This window comes from Pan troglodytes, chromosome 6 (assembly GCF_028858775.2).
Source record: "Pan troglodytes isolate AG18354 chromosome 6, NHGRI_mPanTro3-v2.0_pri, whole genome shotgun sequence".
NCBI lineage: Eukaryota > Metazoa > Chordata > Mammalia > Primates > Hominidae > Pan > Pan troglodytes.
In genome coordinates this window covers 33,065,605-33,087,465 of record NC_072404.2, presented here as the reverse complement: position 1 = coordinate 33,087,465, position 21,861 = coordinate 33,065,605, and the positions used below count along the sequence as shown (strand labels likewise).

At 41.9% G+C, this 21,861-nt stretch overlaps 1 pseudogene; it reads left to right on the top strand.

Moving 5' to 3' along the window:
* The first annotated feature begins 13,320 nt into the window (after positions 1 to 13,320).
* Positions 13,321 to 18,466, top strand: LOC472328 (large ribosomal subunit protein uL29-like; annotated as a pseudogene).
* Positions 18,467 to 21,861: the final 3,395 nt, after the last annotated feature.

The following is a 21,861-nucleotide window of genomic DNA, read 5'->3' as shown; positions in this document are numbered from 1 at the left end:
ATAAGACATATTTTCTAAATTTTCATATTATCTAAAAAACTAGATAATTGAAAATGCATGGGCCAGGCACAGTGGCTCACACCTGTAATCCCAGCACTTTGGGAGGCCAAGGCAGGTGGATCACCTGAGGTCGGGAGTTCGAGACCAGCCTGACCAACATGGAGAAATCTTGTCTCTACTAAAAATACAAAATTAGCTGGGTGTGGTGGCACATGCCTGTAATCCCAGCTACTCAGGAGGCGAGGCAGGAGAATCAGTTGAACCAGGGAGGTGGAGGTTGTGGTGAGCCGAGATTGCGCCGCTGTACTCCAGCCTGGGCAACAAGAGTGAAACTCTGTCTCAAAAAAAAAAAAAAAAAAAATGCACATGTCCTTTTACCTAGAGATTACATTCCTAGGAAGTTACCCAACCATCCAACACTATACCTGCACATGTGTGGAAAAATAATGGTGTAATGTGTGTCCTTGTACATAGGTTTACAATAGGAAAACAAAATGAAAGTAGAAACCACCAAAATATCCCCCAGTAAGGAATTAGTTAAGTAAGTATTGGTACCTTCTTACAATGGCATATTATACAGCCACCAAAAAGAATGAAAGAGATCTATATGTACAGATGTAGAAAGATGAAGTTCAAGACATCATTTACTGAAAATAGCAAGTTGCTCAACAGTATTGCGATCACATTTGTAGAGCTTTTTAAAGGACATATATACATATGACAGTGAACATTGCTGGCAGGAAATTTTAACCCTGTTTACCTCTGGGTAGTATAATTGAACATTGAGAAGTAAGAAGGTGAACTTTTGTTTTTTTCCTTATCTACTTCTGTCTTTTGCATAGTTTTAATTTTTTCCCATGAACATAACCTTTTTAATTTAAAGTAACAGCTAACTTTTTAATAGTATAATAAAACGTGTCGGCCGGGCTTGGTGGCTCACGCCTGTAATCCCAGCACTTTGGGAGGCCGAGGTGGGTGGATCACGAGGTCAGGAGATCGAGACCATCCTGGCCAACATGGTGAAACCTTGTCTCTACTAAAAATACAAAAATTAGCTGAGCATGGTAGCGTATGCCTGTAATCTTATCTACTTGGGAGGCTGAGGCAGTAGAATCGCTTGAACTGGGGAGTTGGAGGTTGCAGTGAGCCGAGATCACGCCACTGAACTTCAGCCTGGCAACAGAGTGAGACTGTCTCAAAAAATAAATAAATAAATAAATAAATAAATAAATAAATATGTGTGTATACGTGTGTGTGCATGTATGTGTGTGTGTGCAACTGCACCTCATATATTAAAAATATCAGAGAATATAAAACATCAAATGCTGGTTACAAAAATATATTACTACATGGCATCTTTATTTTATTTTATTTTTTTTCGAGACGGAGTCTTGCTCTGTCTGCCCAGGCTGGAGTGCAGTGGCGCGATCTCAGCTCACTGCAACCTCCGCATCCCGGGTTCAAGTGATTCTCCTGCCTCAGCCTTCTGACTAGCTGGAATTACAGACACCCGCTACCACATCCAGCTAATTTTTGTATTTTTGGTAGAGACAGGATTTCACCCGTTTTAGCCAGGCTGGTCTCGAACTCCTGACCTCGTGAACCACCCGCCTTGGTCTCCCAAAGTGCTGGGATTACAGGCGTGAGCCACTGCGCGCAGCCATGGCATCTTTATCAAATAACTTGCATTTAATTTTAAATTTTCAAGCATTTTTACCTTGGTATTCTTGGATACTTTTTCCACCTCCTGCAACTAATTACTCCCACTGTTTCTCCCATAAAATGTATGGCCCTATTAGGAAGCCTGACTGTGGGGTACATGTACCGTCCCTGTCTTCTGAAATCTTCAATATCCTGCAAAGCATTTGAGAAACATTTAATCTGTAATATATAAAAATGAGAAAATCAATTTAATGTGCTATTTGTAAAGTAGAGCATTTTGAAAATCTATGGCTGAACAGTTTCATCAATTATATTGACGTAAATCAAATCTTTGAATAATAAGGATAGTTTTTAAATCTCATTGGGTCTGTTATAAGAACATTTTTATTTAAAAGGTGAACATTTGTTAATACAGCAATGTTACCTGCATATTCAAGAATCTGATGTCTTAGTATCTTTCTATTATAAAATATTTGCCTCATTTCTCTTTTGCAAGTTCATTAGAGTCCACAAATCTTCCTCATGTCTCTCTCCAATGGGACACTTATCTTCAGGGATGAGAGGTAAATTCATTAATACTAGAAGAAATTGTTCTCAGCACAGAAATGGAAGAGTCCTATAATGACATATTAAGCATAACATTCAGAATAGAGATAAATCTTTAGAATATTAGGTTTTATCATCTAGTTAGTTTTCCAGGAGTATTTTTATGTTATCACAAATACAGAACAAGAAATTTCCTTCTTTCTTTTCACTTATGCACCTGCTTCTTGCTCTCATAAGTGAGGAGATAATGATCAAACTAAATCATTTATTTGCTATCATTAGACACCACCAAGTGCCTATAGAAATCACTGACCATTCAAACATCTTTCCAAATGGAAACTGCTCCTCAAAATAAAAACTAAGGTGGCTATGATAAGCTATGATTCAAGGACAAGCTTTCAGGATTGAAATCACAGAATCTGGGATCCAATTTCAAGTTTCTCATTTTCTGTTACTGGGAGCTTTAAAAAAACCACAGAGATTTTTCTGAGCAACACTTCCCTAGTTTGCCAAAGAGAAATGATAATTATGTCTATCTTCCATCAAAATCATTCAATAACTATTGATTCTACAGCAGCAAGATTATATGGAGAGGTAGATGACATAATATACTTGCAAACATGCAGTAGGTATGACATTGAGGGTGAACTCTAGTTCCAGCACAGATCAGAACTTTCCTTGTGGGATGTGGAATTGCTGATGGCCTACACGCGCCACATTTAGCCACCTTGAGCAATGACCCCTCTGGCTCCTCCCACCACATACATCTAACAGAATCATGGAAATTAAAATGCTCCATGGTTGTCCAAAAGCCCTCAACTGCCTACATGCTATAGGAGACACTCTGACCTAACCCTTTATAAGGACAATGAAATCCATTGCAGACTGAAAGATTAAAATGCTGAGCCCTGGCATTGTTGGAGTAATGTACTGGCATCCCCCAAACCTCCTGGAAAAGTGCTTTCCTAGAGCAGTAGAAAAAAATATAATGCAAATTTACTGTGATTTTTAAAAAATGTTTGGAGTCACAGATTCTTTTGAGTATCTGATAGAAATTATTCCCCTCTCCCCAGAAAAAATACATATGCCCATATATACAATTTCACATACAATTTCAGGGAGTTTGGGTGCTCCCTGAAACCCACCCATAATTAACCTCAGTTTAAAATATAAGTGTGCAGGCCAGGCACGGTGGCTCACGCCTGTAATCCCAACACTTTGGGAGGCCGAGGCGGGTGGATCACGAGGTCAGGAGATCGAGACCATCCTGGCTAACACGGTGAAACCCCATCTCTACTAAAAATACAAAAAATTAGCTGGGCGTGGTGGTGGGTGCCTGTGGCCCCAGCTACTCGGAGGCTGAGGCAGGAGAATGGCGTGAACCCGGGAGGCGGAGCTGGCAGTGAGCTGAGATTGCGCCACCGTACTCTAGCCTAGGCGACAGGACGAGACTCCATCTCAAAAAAAAAAAAAAAAAAAAAAAGTGTGCAGATGACAGAATACAAATGTTTTAAAGATCAATAGATACAAAACATGTTTAAATCTAAGAAAAAGTATGCCAAAAAAAAATTTTTTTTTGAGATGGTCTCACTCTTGCCCAGGCTAGAGAGCAGTAGTGCAATCTCAGCTCACTGCAACCTCTACCTCCCTGGCTCAAGCAGTCCTCCCATCTCAGCCTCCTGAGTAGCTGGGACTACAGGCACGTACCACGACACTCAGCTAATTTTCATTGTTTTTTGTTTTTTTGTTTTTTTTGTTTTTTTTGTGAGACAGAGTCTCACTCTGTCGCCCAGGCTGGAGTGCAGTGGCGTGATGTCAGCTCACTACAACCTCCGCCTCCTGGGTTCAAGTGATTCTCCTGCCTCAGCCTCCTGAGTAGCTGGGATTATAGGCATGTGCGACCACACCTGGCTAATTTTTGTATTTTTAGTAGAGATGGGGTTTCACCATGTTGGTCAAGCTAGTCTCGAACTCCTGACCTCATGATCTGCCCACCTTGGCTTCACAAAGTTCTGGGATTACAGGCGTGAGCCACCGTGTCTGGCTAATTTTTGTATTTTTAGTAGAGACAGGATTTCGACATATTGCCCAGGCTGGTCTTGAACTCCTGGGCTCGGGTGATCCACCTACCTTGGCCTCCCAAAATGCTGGGATTACAGGCGTGAGCCACTGCATCCAGCCCAAAACATTAATTCTGGGGTTTTACATCCCTTTTGCCAGTTTTCACTGTTTCCCTTGATGGGCTTATATAACTTTTATGGTTAAAAATTCAAGTACATGAGGCTGGGTGCGGTGGCTCACACCTGTAATCCCAGCACTTTGGGAGGCCAAGGCAGGTGGATCATCTGAGGTCTGGAGTTTGAGACCAGCTTGACCAACACGGTGAAACCTCATCTGTACTAAAAATACAAAAAATCAGCCAGTTGTGGTGGTGCACACCTGTAATCCCAGCTACTTGGGAGGCTGAGGCAGGAGAATTGCTTGAACCCGGGAAGTGGAGGTTGCAGTGAGCTGAGATCATGCCACTGCACTCCAGCCTGGGCTACAGAGTCAGACTCTGCCTCAAAAAAAAAAAAAAAAAAAAAAAAAAAAAATTCAAGTACATGAATATTCACACAACACAACACAGAAAAATTCAGTTTGTAACCTAAATTTGAACAATTATATTCAAAGGTAAAAATTCCTATTTGGTAGGTAGGTGATTTTGTTGATACAAATAGGGTGAAATTGAAGAGAAATTTCCAGGAAGTGAGTGAAGAGTTCACCACTTGTTTTTACTTGGTAAAAGACCTCTGGAGGAGGTAGGAGTCAGGTCTGTGAGGATGGAAGGTCCCTGATAATTTGTATCCATAGAGAGAGTAACTATAGCAATGGAGCCTGGTCTCCCCATTACCGACCCTGTTATCAACCCCAGTTCTGAAACAGACAGCACTGGGAAAGTCTGAGTGAGCAAAGAAAAAACACAGCACCCTGCCCAGCTTGGGATCCCAAGGGCCTGGTGTTCAGCTAGTCTATGAGTCATAACCAGTCAGAAAGACAAGCAGAAGGTCAGGTTGGCCTTTGAGAGCAAAGCAAATCAGAACATGCATTTACTCACGGAGTTCACTGCCTTGTGACAGTGCCAATGTAGTTGGGGACTAGCCCAGGTAAAAGGTCAGTCTATAAATCAGCTGCTAGGGTGGAGAACAGGCATAGAAAGTTTGAATGAAATGACAACTGAAATGAACATAGGTACCTTTTGCCCAGAGTTTTTTTTTTTTTTTTTGAGACGGAATCTCGCTCTGTCACCCAGGCTGGAGTGCAGTGGCACGATCTCGGCTCACTGCAACCTCTGCCTCCCGGATTCAAGCAATTCTCCTGCCTCAGCCTCCCAAGTAGCTGGGATTACAGGCATGTGCCACCACGCCTGGCTAATTTTTTTGTATTTTTAGTAGAGACGAGGTTTCACCATATTGGCCAGGCTGGTCTCAAACTCCTGACCTTGTGATCCACCCACCTCGATCTCCCAAAGTGCTGGGATTACAGGTGTGAGCCACCGCACCCGGCCTTGCCCCGAGTTTTATAACAAAGTTCCTTTCCTAATGATACTTAGGGTATGTTATTAGTTATTTGGTCCTAACCACAATCCTTCTAGATATTAATAGAATGCATGGTAATTCTCAACCTTCCTCATTAAACGTTCCCACTGGTGGAGGCTGAACTTTGATCCATGAAGACCTGAAGAAGTAGCTCAAAACAGTACACAGAAGCCATGAAATTTCTTTGAAGTTCCTGTGTGCTTATACTTTGCTCTTTTTTTTTTTTTTTTTTTTTTGAGACAGAGTCTTGCAGAGTGCAGTGGCATGATCTCGGCTCACTGCAACCTCCACCTCCAGGGTTCAAGAGATTCTCCTGCCCCAGCCTCCTGAATAGCTGGGACTACAGGCACTCGCCACCATGCTGTTACCGGGGGTCCTTGCTCCCAGAGCCCCCAAGATGGTGGCAGGCCACTTCCAAAATGGTGGTGGGCCACTTCCAAGATGGTGACAAGCCTCGTGTTCTCAGACCTGGGGTTCTTGGCCTCACAGATTCCAAGGAATGGAATCTTGAGCCATGTGGTGAGTGTTACAGCTCTATTAGAAGCCATGGGTCACGGAAGAGAACCATGGAACCCAGTGACTAGTGTTCAGCTCGATTAGGACGAACCCAGGCACTTAGCCCTGCAGGAACAATGGCAAGCCTCTAGCCCAATCGGGAGTGGCAATGGGCACCTCGCTGGATCAGGAGCACAGCGGACACCCTGCTGGATCTGGAGGGATGGAAGTCAGTGGCAGGTCTGCTACGGCGGCAAACAGCAGTGGTGGACGGCGAGCGAAAGCTCAGCTTGAGCCATAATAAACATGGACCAGAAGAGAGTGCAGTTGCAAGATTTAACAGAGTGAAAACAGAGCTCCCATACAAAGGGAGGGGACCCAAAGAGGGTAGCCGTTGCTGGCTCGAATGCCTGGATTTATATCCCGATCATTATTCCTCCCGCTGTGCTTTCAGGCAATAGATGATTGGCTATTTCTTTACCTCCTGTTTTTGCCTAATTAGCATTTTAGTGAGCTCTCTTTACTACCTGATTGGTCAGGTGTGAGCTAAGTTGCAAGCCCCGTGTTTAAAGATGGATGCAGTCACCTTCCCAGCTAGGCTTAGGGATTCTTAGTTGGCCTAGGAAATCCAGCTAGTCCTGTCTCTCAATGCCAGGCTAATTTTTGTATTTTTAGAAGAGACGGGGTTTCACCATATTGGCCAGGCTGGTCTCAAACTCCTGACCTCAAGTGATCTGCCTACCTCGGCCTCCCAAAATGCTGGGATTACAGGCGTGAGCCACTGCGCCGGGCTGTTTGCTCTTAAAATCAGGCAAATTTCACATTCTAGTCAGTAGCATATCTGTTTAATCATTCAAAATTATTGTTCCTAAATTTTCTAACAAAGTGAATGTTAGAACATTTCTGCTTACTTGAGGAGTAAAGAGTAAGGCATTACATTTTCTCCATTTTACAAATGAGGAACCATTTTACAAGTGAGGGCCACACAGCTATTTAGTAAAAGGGTTTTTTGTTTTATGTTGTTATTGTTGTTATTGTTTGAGATGGAGTCTCACTGTCGCCTGGGCTGGAGTGCAGTGGTGTGATCTTGGCTCACTGCAACCTCCGCCTCCCGGGTTCAAGTAAGTGATTCTCCTGCCTCAGTCTCCCAAGTAGCTGGGATTACAGGCGCCTGCCACTAGGCCCAGCTAATTTTTTGTATTTTTAGTAGAGACGGGTTTCACCATGTTGGTCAGGCTGGCCTCAAACTCCTGACTTTATAATTCACCCGCCTTGGCCTCCCAAAGTGCTGGGATTACAGGCGTGAGCCACTGCACCTGGCCAAGAGCTGAGTTTTAACAAGCATCTCCTTCAAAACTGGCAACATTCTTTATATGATTACATGTGGCAAATCAGGAAAAGGTGGAGGAATGGGGAAAGGTAAAAGACTTCTTGGTGGAAAGTTTACAGTCAGAAAATGAGATGGTAGATAAGGAAATTTGTTGAAGGATTAAATAATGTAATAATCAGCCAAGTACATGAGAGTTTCAAAACTCTCTGCACCTCAGTTTCCCCATATGTAAAATGGAGCCAATAACATCTACCTCATAGGGCTGTTGTTAGGGTTAAATGAGGTGATCTATGGAAATTCCTCAGCCCAGTACCTGACCCATGGTAGGCATTCATTAAACAAATGATAGTCTTAGTTATTCTTGGTCAAGAGGACATCTCTACTGTACGTCTCTTGAGCACCTTAAATTGAATGTTCCCCAGGCCAAATGTATCACTCTTTTCCTTCCCCCTTCTCTTCCTTCTCCTAACCCACAAGAGAATGTGTTCCCCTTTCTGTGTAGTCTCAACTACTGTTAATGGCTCTACCACTCATCCAACTTAGACCTTCAAAGTCATCCTCAGTCCTCCCTTTTTCTTACCCATCACATCCACTCTGTTAATAACCTCAGAACATTCTATCTCTTACATAGATCTTGAATCCATTCCCTCCTCTTGTCCCCTTTGCTCCTGCCTTTCTCAACTGTCTCCCAGATAACTACAATAAGTCGCCAACTGATTTGTCTATTCTCTGCACTGCAGACACAGTGATTGTTCTAACATATAAATCAGATAATCTCACTACCTGATGAAGATGGCCAAATTCTCTTCACAATCTGGCCCCGATGTATTTTCCCAAGTACTCAACCTCTCCACACACACATACTCTCACACATGCACACACACACTCTCACACATGCACACACACATGTATGCACACACACACACATGCATGCATGCAAACACATTAGAGCCCAGCCTCACAGGCCCTTTCAGCATTTCTCCTAAAACCTAGAATCTTCTTGCTCTCAATGATATGGGAAAATATCTACTTATCCTTCAAAACCCAGCTGAGCCAAGTGTTGTGGTGTGTGCCTGCAAGCCCTTCTACTCAGGAGGCTGAGGTAGGAGGATTGCTTGAGCCTGGGAGTTTGAGGCTGCAGTGAGCAATGATTGCACTACTGCACTCCAGCCTGGATGACAGAGTGAGACCCCAACTCAAAAAAACAAAACAAAACAAAACAAAAAAATCTGAAATGCCAACTCTTTGAGAAGCTTTTCAAATATTTTCCTTCTTGCCTGGTTCACCAAATTAGTCTTCTAATTGGTCTCCTGACATCCACCACTAACCTTTTCCAATCTGTTCCCCATGCTGTATCCAGAGTATTCTTTTCAAATGCAAATCTAATCCTGGGTCAGGCTGTCTCCTCAGCATAAACAGCTTCCCATTGCTAAACCCCAAATCTTTACCTCGACACACACACTACCTATCTCCATAGTCACATCTTGTGTCCCTTTCCCACCATTTCGCTGTGATCCAACCACACTGGCCTTCTTTCAGTTTTCGCAAACATCAGTCTCACTCACGCCTCAAGGTATTTAAATATGCATCTCCTTCTACCCCTACCCTTGTGCTAGTTAAAGCTTACTCATCGTTCAAAACCCAGATCAAATGTCACTGCCTCCAGAAGCCTTCCCAGATCCACCACCCTAGACCAGATTATGGTGTCCCCAGCACCTAGGGTAGTTTCTGGCACACGAGAAGTATTTAGTAGATATTGGTTAAAATCTCTCCCCTGCACACCCGCCACCCCTCAGCCCTTACTCGTACCTTGGCATTTAGCACACTGAAATAGAATTATTTGTACTGAACTGTGTCCATCTGTAGGGTCTGGAAAAAGGAAAAAGTTTTCTTTTTATTTTCTCTTTTATCCCTTTTTTTTTTTTTTTGAGACAGAGTCTCGGTCTGTCGCCCAGGCTGGAGTGCAGTGCATGATCTCAGCTCACTGCAATCTCCGCCTCCCGGTTTCAAGCAATTCTCCTGCCTCAGCCTCCTGAGTAGCTGGGATTACAGGCGTGTGCCACCATGCCCAGCTAATTTTTGTATTTTTTTATTTTTAGTAGAGACGGGGTTTCACCATGTTGGTCAGGCTGGTCTGGAACGCCTGACCTTGTGGTCTGCCTGCCTCAGCATCCCAAAGTGCTGGGATTACAGATGTAATCCAGCCTGCGTGACAGAGACTCCATCTCAAAAAAAAAAAAAAAAAGAAAAAGAAAAGAAATAAAAAACACAGCCAGGTGCAGTGGCTCATGCCTGTAATCCCAACACTTTGGGAGGCCAAGGCAGGCGGATCATGAGGTCAAAAGATCAAGACTATCCTGGCCAACATGGTGAAACCCCATCTCTACTAAAAATACAAAAATTAGCTGGGCATGGTGGCATGCGCCTGTAGTCCCAGCTACTTGGGAGGCTGAGGCGGGAGAATCACTTGAACCTGGGAGGCGGAGGTTGCAGTGAGCTGAGATTGCACCACTGCACTCCAGCCTGGAGACACAGTGAGACTCCATCTAAGAAAAAAAAAAGAAAGAAATAAAAAACAAAAACAAAAAAATGGATTAAAAAAATGATAAACATAAACTCAAGCATATTAATAACTATATTAAATGTAAATGGTCTAAACATACCAATTAAAAGACAGAGATTATCAAAATAGTTTTTTTAAACATTAGCAAACAAACTGTACTCAATATATAAGAAACTCACTTTAAATGTAACTATATAGGTAAATTGAAAGTAAAAAGAAATAAGACAAAAGCATGTAAATACTAATCAAAAGAGGGCTGGAGTGGGATTATTAATAGTAATCCTACTATTATTTTTTTGGCATTTAGCACACTGAAATAGAATTATTTGTACTGAACTGTGTCCATCTGAAGGGTCTGGAAAAAGGTTTCTTTTTATCTTTTCTTTCTTCTTCTATTATATCCTTTTTTTTTCTCAGTATCACCTCACACAACCCTGTGCCTGTTGGTTCATGGTTGACATTTCAAAAAATGTTTGTTGAAAGAATGAACTTTATTACAACATAGTCTATATATGGCATGGAGAAGGTCTAAGTCACCATTATTATTTATTCTAAATTAGGATGCATTTTACAAAACAGTCCTGTGGATCAAGGCTCTTTAAAATAGTATGCAAAGATTCCATTATATTTCCTGGAGAAGGAGCGCAAACATGTAGAATGATTCTGTCACTTTGGACCATTCTGTTTCAATGTGCTAAATGCCAACTAAAAATAGAAAAAGTAGACTTCAGAGCAAAGAAAATTACCAAAGATAAAGAGAGACATTCTATAATAATGTAATAAAAGGGCCAATTCACCTAGAAAACATAATAATAATTCTATTATGAAAACATAATAATCCTAAATCCTGTTATTATGCACTTAATAACAGAGCTTCAAAATACATGAACTAAAAACTGACAGAATTAACAGGAAAAATAGGCAAATTCACAATTGTAGTTGGAGGCTTCAACAGTCCTCTCAATGACTGAGCAAACAAGTAGACAGAAAATGAGCAAAGACCGAGAAGGCACAAATAACATCATGAATCAATTGGACATATTTGACATTTATAGAACACTCTACCCAAGAGCCACAGAATACACATTGTTTTGAAATGCATATGAAATGGTCTTCTGACCTGTATCTTGGGTCATAAAGCAAACACTAACAATTTTAAAATAATTAAAATCATGCAAAATATGTTCTCTAGTCAAAATGGAATTTAACTAGAAATCAGTAATATAGAATAACTGAAAAATCACCAAGCATTTTAAAGTTACGCAACACACTTCTAAATAATCCATGAGTCAAAGAAGGAGTGTCAAGGGACGTTAGAAAACAGTTTGAAATAAACAAAAATGAAAATACAACAAATCAAAATGTGTGGAATGCAACTAAAGCTGTGCTTTAAAAAATGTATAGCATTAAATAATTGCATGCCTATAATCCCAGCACTTTGGGAGGCCAAGGTGGGCAGATCACTTGAGGTCAAGAATTTGAGACCAGGCTGGCCAACATGGCAAAACCCCATCTCTACTAAAAATACAAAAATTGGCTGGGCGTGGTGGCACACACCTGTAATCCCAGCTACCTGGGAGGCTGAGGCAGGAGAATTGCCTGAACCCAGGAGGTGGATGTTGCAGTGAGCCAAGATTGCACCACTGCACTCCAGCCAAGACTCAGTCTCAAAAAAAAAAAAGAAAATAATCAAATTATTCCACCTAAAGACACTAGACAAAGAAGAGTAAAATAAACCCAATGCAAGAAGAATAGAGAAAATAACAAAAATAACAACACAGATCAATAAAATTTAAATCAGAAGAATAAAGAAAATCGATTAATTCAAAAGTTGGTTTTTAAAAAAAAAAAAATCAGTAAAAATGATAAGCCTCTAGCAAGACCAACAAAGAAAAAAACAGAGGAAACACAAATTACTAATATCAAGAATAAAAAAGGGACACCATAGATGCTGCAAACATTAAAAGCATAATAAAGAAATGTAACGAATGACTCAATACACATAAATTCCACAACTTAGATGAAATAGAATAATTCCTCAAACCAAAAATAATGAAGTTCATCTAAGATGAAACAGATACCCTGAATAGCCCTGTATTTATTAAAGAAATTGAATCAGCAGTTGAAAAGCTTTTTATAGAAGAAGTCTCCAGATCTGCATGGATTCACTGGTAAATTCTACCTAACATTTAAGGAAAAAAATAAGGCCAATTGCAGAGACTCATGCCTGTAATACCAACACTGGGAGGCCGAAGCAAGAAGATTGCTTGAGCCCAGGAGTTCAAGACCAGCCTAGGCAACAAAGCAAGAGATCCCATCTCTACAAAAAATTTAAAAATTAGCTGGGCATGGTAGCATACATCTGTGGGCTTAGGTCTTCAGGAGGCTAAGGTGGGAGGATCACTAGCCCAGGAGGTGGAGGGCTCAATTTTGCCACTGCACTCCAGCCTGGGTGACAGCATGAGACTCTGTCTAAAAAGTAAACAAAGAAAATAAAATTTAAGGCCAGGCGCTGTGGCTCACACCTGTAATCCCAGCACTTTGGGAGGCCGAGGCGAGTGGATCACGAGGTCAGGAGATAGAGACCATCCTGGCTAACACGGTGAAACCCTGTCTCTACTAAAAATACAAAAAATTAACCAGGCGTGGTGGCCGGTGCCTGTAGTCCCAGCTGTCGGGAGGCTGAGGCAGGAGAAAGTCGTGAACCCGGGAGGCAGAGCTTGCAGTGAGCCAAGATCGCGCCACTGCACTCCAGCCTGAGTGACAGAGCGAGACTCCCTCTCAAAAAAAAAAAAAAAAAAAAAAGAAATTTAAAAATATATACAAATTCTACATAATCTTTGTCAGAAACTAGAAGAGGAGGAATACTTCTCAACCTACTTTATGATTTTGCTAACAAAATCATACAAAGACAGTGAGACAATTATAAAACAGTATTGTAACCAACATAGATGCAAAAAATCCTCAATAAAATGTTAGCACATCAAATCCAGGAATATATAAAAAGAATAATACATCATGACCAAGCAGTTTGTCCCAGTAATACAAGGCTGACTTAATAGTCCACAGTTTAAAACATGTAATCCACCATATTAATAGTCTAGCTCTTTCCCTCAGAGCAGGCGGCGGCGGTGGCCCATGCAGCAATGGCCAAGATCAAGGCTCGAGACCTTCACGAGAAGGAGGAGCTGCTGAAACAGTTGGATGACCTGAAGGTGGAGCTGTCCCAGCTGCGCGTCGCCAAAGTGACAGGCGGCGCGGCCTCCAAGCTCTCTAAGATTTGAGTCGTCCGCAAATTGGACGTGTTCTCACGGTTATTAACCAGACTCAGAAAGAGAAACTCAGGAAATTCTACAAGGGCAAGAAGTACAAGCCCCTGGACCTGTGGCCTAAGAAGACACGCGCCATGTGCTGCCGGTTCAACAAGCACAAGGAGAACCTGAAGACCAAGAAGCGGCAGCGGAAGGAGAGGCTGTGTCTGCTGCGGCAGTGCGCAGTCAAGGCCCGAGTGGCGCGTTGTCAGTAAAGCACAGCTGGCTGAGAAAAAAAAAGTCTAAAGAAGAAAAAACATAGGAACATAATAATTGATGCAGAAAAAGCATTTGGCAAAATTTAACATACATTTATGGTAAAAACCCTCAGCAAACTGGAAAAGAAGGGAACTTTCTCAAACTGATAAAGGGCATCTTAAAAAACCTACAGGTAATAACATATTACATATTACTTATATGTGACTATACAAGTGACATGATATCACTTAATAGTGAAAGACTGAATGTTCTTCCTCTAAGACTAGAAACAAGGCAATAATGTCTACTCCTACCTCACCTATTCCAAGTCACATTGAAGTCCCAGCCAGTGCAATATCATGAGAAAAAGGAATAAAAGTCATATAGATTGAGGGAAAAAATATAAAAGAGTCCCTATTCTCAGATTATGTGATTGTGTAGAAAATCTCAAGGAATTTGTATTAAAAAACAAATTTCAAGACATAATTTAATTTGGCAAGGTTACAAAGTTAATCGACAAAAATCAATAATATTTCTATATACTAGTAATAAACATTTGGAAATGAAAAATTTAAATAACATTTATAATAGTTTTTAAAATGAAATACATATACATGTATACATGATATAAATGATATTTAATGGCATAAATCTAACAAAATAAGTACAGTATCTGTATCCTACGTACAATATACCATTGAGGACAGAAATCAAAGAAAACCTAGATAAATGAAGACATATGCCGTGGCAATCAATTACAAGATTCAATACAGGCCAGGCACAGTGGCTCATGCCTGTAATCCCAGCACTATGGGAGGCCAAGGCAGGCAGATCACGAGGTCAGGGGTTTGAGACCAGCCTGGCCAACATGGTGAAACCCCGTCTCTACTAAAAATGCAAAAAAAATTAGCCAGGTGTGGTGGCACACGCCTGTAGTCCCGGCTACTTGGGAGGCTGAGGCAGAAGAATGGCTTGAACCCGGGAGGGAGACGTTGCAGTGAGCCTAGACTGCGCCACTGCACTCCAACCTGGGCAAGAGAGCAAGACTCTGTCTCAAAAAAAAAAAAAAAAAGATTCAATATAATAAAGATGTTATTTTTTGCAGGCCGGGCGCGGTGGCTCACGCCTGTAATCCCAGCACTTTGGGAGGCCAAGGTGGGCAGATCACGAGGTCAGGAGATCGAGACCATCCTGGCTAACATGGTGAAACCCCATCTCTACTAAAAATACAAAAAATTAGCTGGCAGTGGTGGCGGGTGCCTGTAATCCCAGCTACTCCGGAGGCTGAGGCAGGAGAATGGTGTGAACCCGGGAGGTGGAGCTTGCAGTGAGCCGAGATCGCACCACTGCCCTCCAGCCTGGGCAACAGAGCAAGACTCTTGTCTCAAAAAAAAAAAAATGTTATTTTTTCCAAAGACAGTTATAGATTTAATGCATTTCATTTCCGGGTGGGCACAGTGGCTCACGCCTGTAATCCCAGCACTTTGGGAGGCCAAGGCAGGCAGATCACCTGAGGTCAATCAGGAGTTCGAGACCAGCCTGGCCAACACGGCGAACTCCGTCTCTACTAAAAATACAAAAATTGGCCAGGCACAGTGGCTCACGCCTGTAACCCCAACACTTTGGGAGACCAAGGTGGGTGGATCACCTGAGGTCAGGAGTTCGAGACCAGCCTGACCAACATGGAGAAACCCTGTCTCTACTAAAAATACAAAATCAGCCGGGCGTGGTGGCACATGCCTGTAATCCCAGCTACTAGGAAGGCTGAGGCAGGAGAATCGCTTGAACCTGGGAGGCAGAGGTTGCAGTGAGCTGAGATCATGCCATTGCACTCCAGCCTGGGCAACAAGAGCAAAATCCCATCCCAATAATAATAATAATAATACAAAAATTAGGCAGGCATGGTAGCACGTGCCTGTAATCCCAGCTACTTGGGAGGTTGAGGCAGGAGAATTGCTTGAACCTGGGAGGCGGAGGTTGCAGTGAGCTGAGATCATACCACTGCACTCCAGCCTGGGCAACAGAGACAGACTCTGTCTCAAAAATAATAATAATATTAATAAAATAAATAAATTAAAAATAAGATTTAATGCATTTCCAATCAAAATGCCAGAAATACTTTTTAAAATAATAGACAAGCTGATTCTAGAATTTAAATTGAAAGGGAAAGGAACTAGAAGAACCAAATAAGTTATGAAAAAAAAGTTAGAGGAAACACATTATCCGACTTAAGACTTACTATAAGCGACAGTAATCAAGACAGTGTGGTATTAGAAAGAAATAGACAATAGATCAATGAAACAGAACAGACAGTCCCTGAATAGTACCACCCAAAAATATGGCCAAATGACTTTTGACAAAGGTGCAAATGAAGGAAGGATAGTCCTTTCAACAACTAGTGTTAGAATAATTGGACATCCTTATGCCAAAAACAAACAAAAAAACCCCAAAAAACTGCAAACTAAACCTCACATCTTATTTTAAAACTTACCTCAAAATACACAAAATATAAAACATGAAAGTACACGTTCTTTTTCTTTTTTTTTTTTGAGACAGAGTCTTGGTCTGTCGCCAAGACTAGAGTGCAGTGGCGCGATCTTGGCTCACTGCAACCTGCACCTCCCAGGTTCAAGCAATTCTCTGCCTCAGCCTCCCAAGTAGCTGGGATTACAGGTGCCCGCCACCACGCCCGGCTAATTTTTTGTATTTTTAGTAGAGGCAGGGTTTCACCATCTTGGCCAGGCTAGTCTTGAACTCCTGACCTCGTGATCCACCCACCTCAGCCTCCCAAAGTGCTGGGATTACAGGCATGAGCCACCGCACCCGGCCAAAAGTACAAAACTTTTAGAGGAAAATGTAGAAGAAAACCACTGTGACCTGGGTTTAGGGCAAAGAATTCTTAGACACGACACGAAAAGGACATTCATAAAATAAAAAATTGACATAAAATTTTAAAAAAATTGGACTTATCAAATTTTAAAACATTTGCTCTGAAAAAGACACTATTAAGAAAATGAGATGGATTGGACAGATGTTAGTCAATGGATTAAAAAAATAAGTAGAACAAAATGAAAATACAACCTACAGGCTAGGAGAGAAAATATTTGCAAATCACAAATATCCAACAATGAATATATGAAGAACCGTGGCCCAGGCATAGTGGTTCACACTTGTAATCCCACCACTTTGGAAGGCCAAGGTGGAAAGATCACTTGAGGCCAGCAGTTCAAGACCAACCTGGACAACATGGCAAGACCCCGTCTCTACAAAAAAAAATTTTTTTTAGGTTGCCAGGCATGGTGATGCACATCTGTAGTCCCAGCTACTTGGGAGGCTGAGTTGGAAGAATCGCATGAGCCCAGGAGTTTAAGGCTGCAGTGAGCTATGATTGCACCACTGCACTCCAGCCTGAGTGACAGAGTGAAACCCTGTCCCTAAAAATTAAAAAAAAAAAAAAAATTAAAATGTATATCTTAAAGGACTTGAACAGACACATCACCAAAAAGGATATACTAGGGGCAAATAAACATAGGAAAAGGTTTTTAACATCATTAGCCATTAGTGATATATAGATTAAAACCATAATGAGATACCACTATATACCTACTAGAATGGCTAAAATATTTTGTTAATTATTTTTAACTGATAATATCAAATGCTGGTGAGGATGTGGATCAACTGGAACTTTCATACATTGCTGGGAGGAATTCAAATAGTTTGGCAGTTTCTAATAAAGCTAAATATACACTAACCATAGGCCCTGCAACCTAACACCTAGGTATTTACTAGAGATGAAAACTTAAGTCCACATAAAAATCTGTACATGTTTATAGCAGCTCTTTTCATAATCGTCAAAAACTAGAAAAAACCCAAGTGTGCTTCAATAGGTAAATGGAGAAACAAACTATGGTACAATCGTCAGTGGAATACTACTCAGCAATCAAAAGAGATGAACCACTGATACACACAACTTGGATAAATCTCAAATTCATTATGCTGACTGCAAGAAACCCCTGGCCTCAGTTTCCTCCTCTATAAAAATGTGGGCCTGAAGAAGGTCTCTTCCTGGCCGGGTGCAGTAGCCCACGCCTGTAATCCCAGCACTTTAGGAGGCCAAGGCGGGTGGATCACTTGAGCTCAGGAGTTTGAGACCATCCTGGCCAACGTGGTGAAACCCCGTCTCTACTAAAAATACAAAAATTAGCTGGGCATGGTGGCACACGCCTGTAGTCCCAGCTACTAGTGGGGCTGAGGCAGGAGGATCGCTTGAACCCAGGAGGTGGAGGTTGCAGTGAGCCAAGATCATGCCACTGCTCTCCAGCCTGGGCGACAGAGTGAGACTCTGTCTCAAAGACAAAAAAAAAAAAAAAAAAAGAAAGTCCCTTCCAGTTCCATGTCCACAGATTTATGATCCAAATCAGCTATACTCTGAGAAGGGAGCTGGAAGTTCAGTCTGGAACCTTCTGGGACTCCCAAAACTGTAGAAAGCTCTCAAATGTCTACTCAAAGTCAGGCCCAGTTTGTGGTCCAGGTACAGTCTGAATACATGGTACGGGGCAGGATGGGGCCAGCGTGGGTAGGGAGAGTGAATCCAGGGCTGCTCTCTATTGTTGGAGTCTTCTAAAGCTCTCATATAACTGAGTATAACTCATTTAAGCCTAGGGCTTTGCAAACAATGGACCGACACCCTCTAAGGAGTAAAAAATTCAGCTGGTTACAACCAGCATGCTTTGTAATGAAATGGAATTAAATGGAATAGAGGAGAAACCATCAGAGTGTATAGGTAAGTGTAAATATTATTTCAGCAAGCTTTTGTCTGGGGAGGAGGTTGTTATGTAAAACATTTGAAAACATTGAAACATTTGAAAATTCGTGAATATGTGGAGGGAGCGGGGTAGGAAAGAGGTGTCTTTCCAGGCCGGAAATAGCCTTGGGAGATGTTGAGAAACAGACCTGAATTAGAAGTGATCCCATGGCCCGAATCCCCAACCTGACCCTTTGCAAATGATCTGAGAATCCTTAAAAAAGGTAGGAGAAGAAGGGCTCTCATTCCCAGAAAACAGCCCTGGCCTCTTCCCTGAGTGCCCTGGGCACTGGCCCATGCAATAGCTTGGGTTTTCTCTCTCTCTCTCTCTCTCTCTCTCTCTCTCTCTCTCTCTCTCTGTGTGTGTGTGTGTGTGTGTGTCGTTTTTTTTTTTGTTTATTTGTTTGTTTGTTTTGAGACAGAATCTCACTCTGTCGCCCAGGCTGGAGTGCAGTGGTGCGATCTTGGCTCACTGCAACCTCTGCCTCCCTGGTTCAAGTGATTCTCCTGTCTCAGTTTCCCAAGTAGCTGGGATTACAGGCATGCACCACCATGCCCAGCTAATTTTTTGTATTTTTAGTAGAGATGGGGTTTCACCATGTTGGCCAGGCTGGTTTCGAACTCCTGACCTCAGATGATCCACCCACCTCGGCCTCCCAAAGTGCTGGGATTACAGGCATGAGCCACTGTTCCTGGTCCTGTGTTTTTTTTTTGTTTTTTTTTTTTTACTGAACAACTCACCTCACCATCTTGGCGCCAGCCACTGTGCTTTGCATAGCCTTGATATTTCCAAGATTCAAAATGTTTCAAACAGGATTTTAGTGACACAATTTGCAATTCTCACTCCAAATAGATTTTATGTATACATCGCCTGCAGGGGAGGTAATCCCTGCTGATAAAGTCTGCACTTCAAAGCTTCCTGCCTTATCTTCAGGTAAGGGAATTGTTAGAAGGATGTGTGTTAGTAATTACTCAGTCTTTGGGGTAGGCAGGAAGTTTGTGGTATTGCTATCAGCTTTACATTCCTATTCAGGAGCTAGGTAAGTATTCTTCCTCAAGGAAGACCCTGAGGTTTAGGAGGTTAATTTTCACACACAGCCAATAAATGGTGAAAGGGGATTTGAACTCTGGTTTGCCTGGTTTCAAAGTCTAAACCTTTTCCCCTACAGTTTATTACTGAGTGAGCAACCCCACTTCCTATGAAGCTGGATCTACTTCATTTTGAGCTGTTTTTTAAAAAATGTTCCTACCGTTCTCCCAGCTGAGGAGTTCAAATTATTCTACAGTGCAATAGCATAAACTAGTGTTTCACATGCTATGGAATTCTCAATGAACTGGGTTCATCGGTGAGTGTTGTATTTAGTGGGAATTGAAAATCATATAGGATGACTGTTCATTTGATCAGCTTCTTTGAAGAGACAGTAGGAGAAATAATTGCACGGAGACCAAGCATAGAGAATGTTGCTTGACACGAATACTAGAATTCTAAAGCTAGATTTCCAATATGTGTTAGATCAAAATAGTTTATATAAGAAAATATTTCCAGCCCAGGCACGGTGGCTCACGCCTGTAATCCCAGCACTTTGGGAGGCCGAGGGGGGCAGATCACTGGAGGTCGGGAGTTCGAGACCAGCCTGGCCAACATGGTGAAACCCTGTCTCTACTAAAAGTACAAAAATTAGCCGGGTGTGGTGGCAGTCGCCGGTAATCCCAGTTCCTCAGAAGGCTGAGGCAAGAGAATAGCTTGGCCAGGAGGTAGAAGTTGCAGTGAGCCGAGATCTTGCCACTGCACTCCAGCCTGGGCGACAAGAGCGAGACTCCGTCTCAAAAAAAAAAAAAGAAAATATTTCCAAAATTATAACCAAAATCATTAGTAGAGTATGATTAAAACACAATTCCTTTTAATAGAGCTTTTTCATGGCCACACCAACTGCAGAAAATTAAGTCAAGTTATATCAACCCTTTATATATTTATGAGTGCTTATAACATACTGGAGGCTGGGTGTGGTGGCTCACACCTGTAATCCCAGCACTTTGGGAGGCCAAGGTGGACAGATCACCTGAGGTCAGGAGTTCGAGACCAGCCTGGCCAAAATGGTGAAACCCTGTCTCTACTAAAAATACAAACATTAGCCAGGCGTGGTGGCGGGCGCTTATAATTCCAACTACTCAGGAGGATGAGGTAGGAGAGTCACTTGAAACCGGAAGGCGGAGGTTGCAGTGAGCCAAGATCGTGCCACTACGCTCCAACCTAGGCAAAAGAGCAAAATTCTGTCTCAAAAAAAAAAAAAAAAAAAGCACACTGGAAATAAAATGTCCTTTGAAGATCTAACTCTTTGAAAGCCATTATGCACTCTTACATGAGTGTCATTTTACTTTGGCTAATTTTTGGCTTCTGAGATCATACATTTTCCTATTTTCCTCTGAGATAAGCCAGACTGAAGAAGCTTAATTTTTCATCTTTCAGAAAATCGACATATATACATTGACCTACTGTGCTAAGTAACTGATAAAATTTTGGAAATTAAGTATCCTCACTCCATCCACACAGCATTTTCAGGCCTCTGTGCCATTCACTATGACTGACTCATATTTCATGACTTAGTGTGATGGGAAGGGAGACATCCTGAAGAATGAAATGGGATTGAAGGCAGAGTGCTTATTTCAGACACCCCTTCTCCCAAGGATGTATTGCTTTGTCCTGAAATTGGAATAATTGAAGGAAGAAAGGAATATGGCACAGAACTTGTTCTAGGCCATGTACGTTAGCCAATACCCAAGGCAACTTCCTTTAACCAACGTGATTGTCCATTAACAGGCAGCACTCCACAAAGCATTCAAACATGACCTATGTCAAGGTAATTTCTTGGGCACAATTTGTCTAAGAATTACATTGTGGGAAAAGGGCCAAACTAACTCTTTATGTCATTGGGACTTAATTTCACAGGTAAGGAGAAAAATTAAGGGGTCCACAGCTGATCGTTGAAGATAGAAATCCATCTCAAAATCATCATTGGTGTAAAAGTACCATTCCACCACTAGACAAACCTATATCACACATCCAAAAATACACTATGTTAAAGTAGCGTTCAGTTAAATTCACAACAATCACTTCTTTACCAAAGTCTCAACTACCCATCAGCTGAAACTGCCTCTGGAAAGGCTACTAATAAACTTTAAAAAGTTTTATAAAGCTGGGCATGGTGGCAAGCGCCTGTAGTCCCCCACACTCAGGAGGTTGAGGCAGGAGAATCACTTGAGCCCAGGAGGTTGAGGCTGTAGTGAGCTACGATCATGCCACTGCATTCTAGCCTGGGTAACAGAGCTGGTCAAAAAAAAAAAAAAGAAGTTTTATGAAACTCATCTAATCAGGT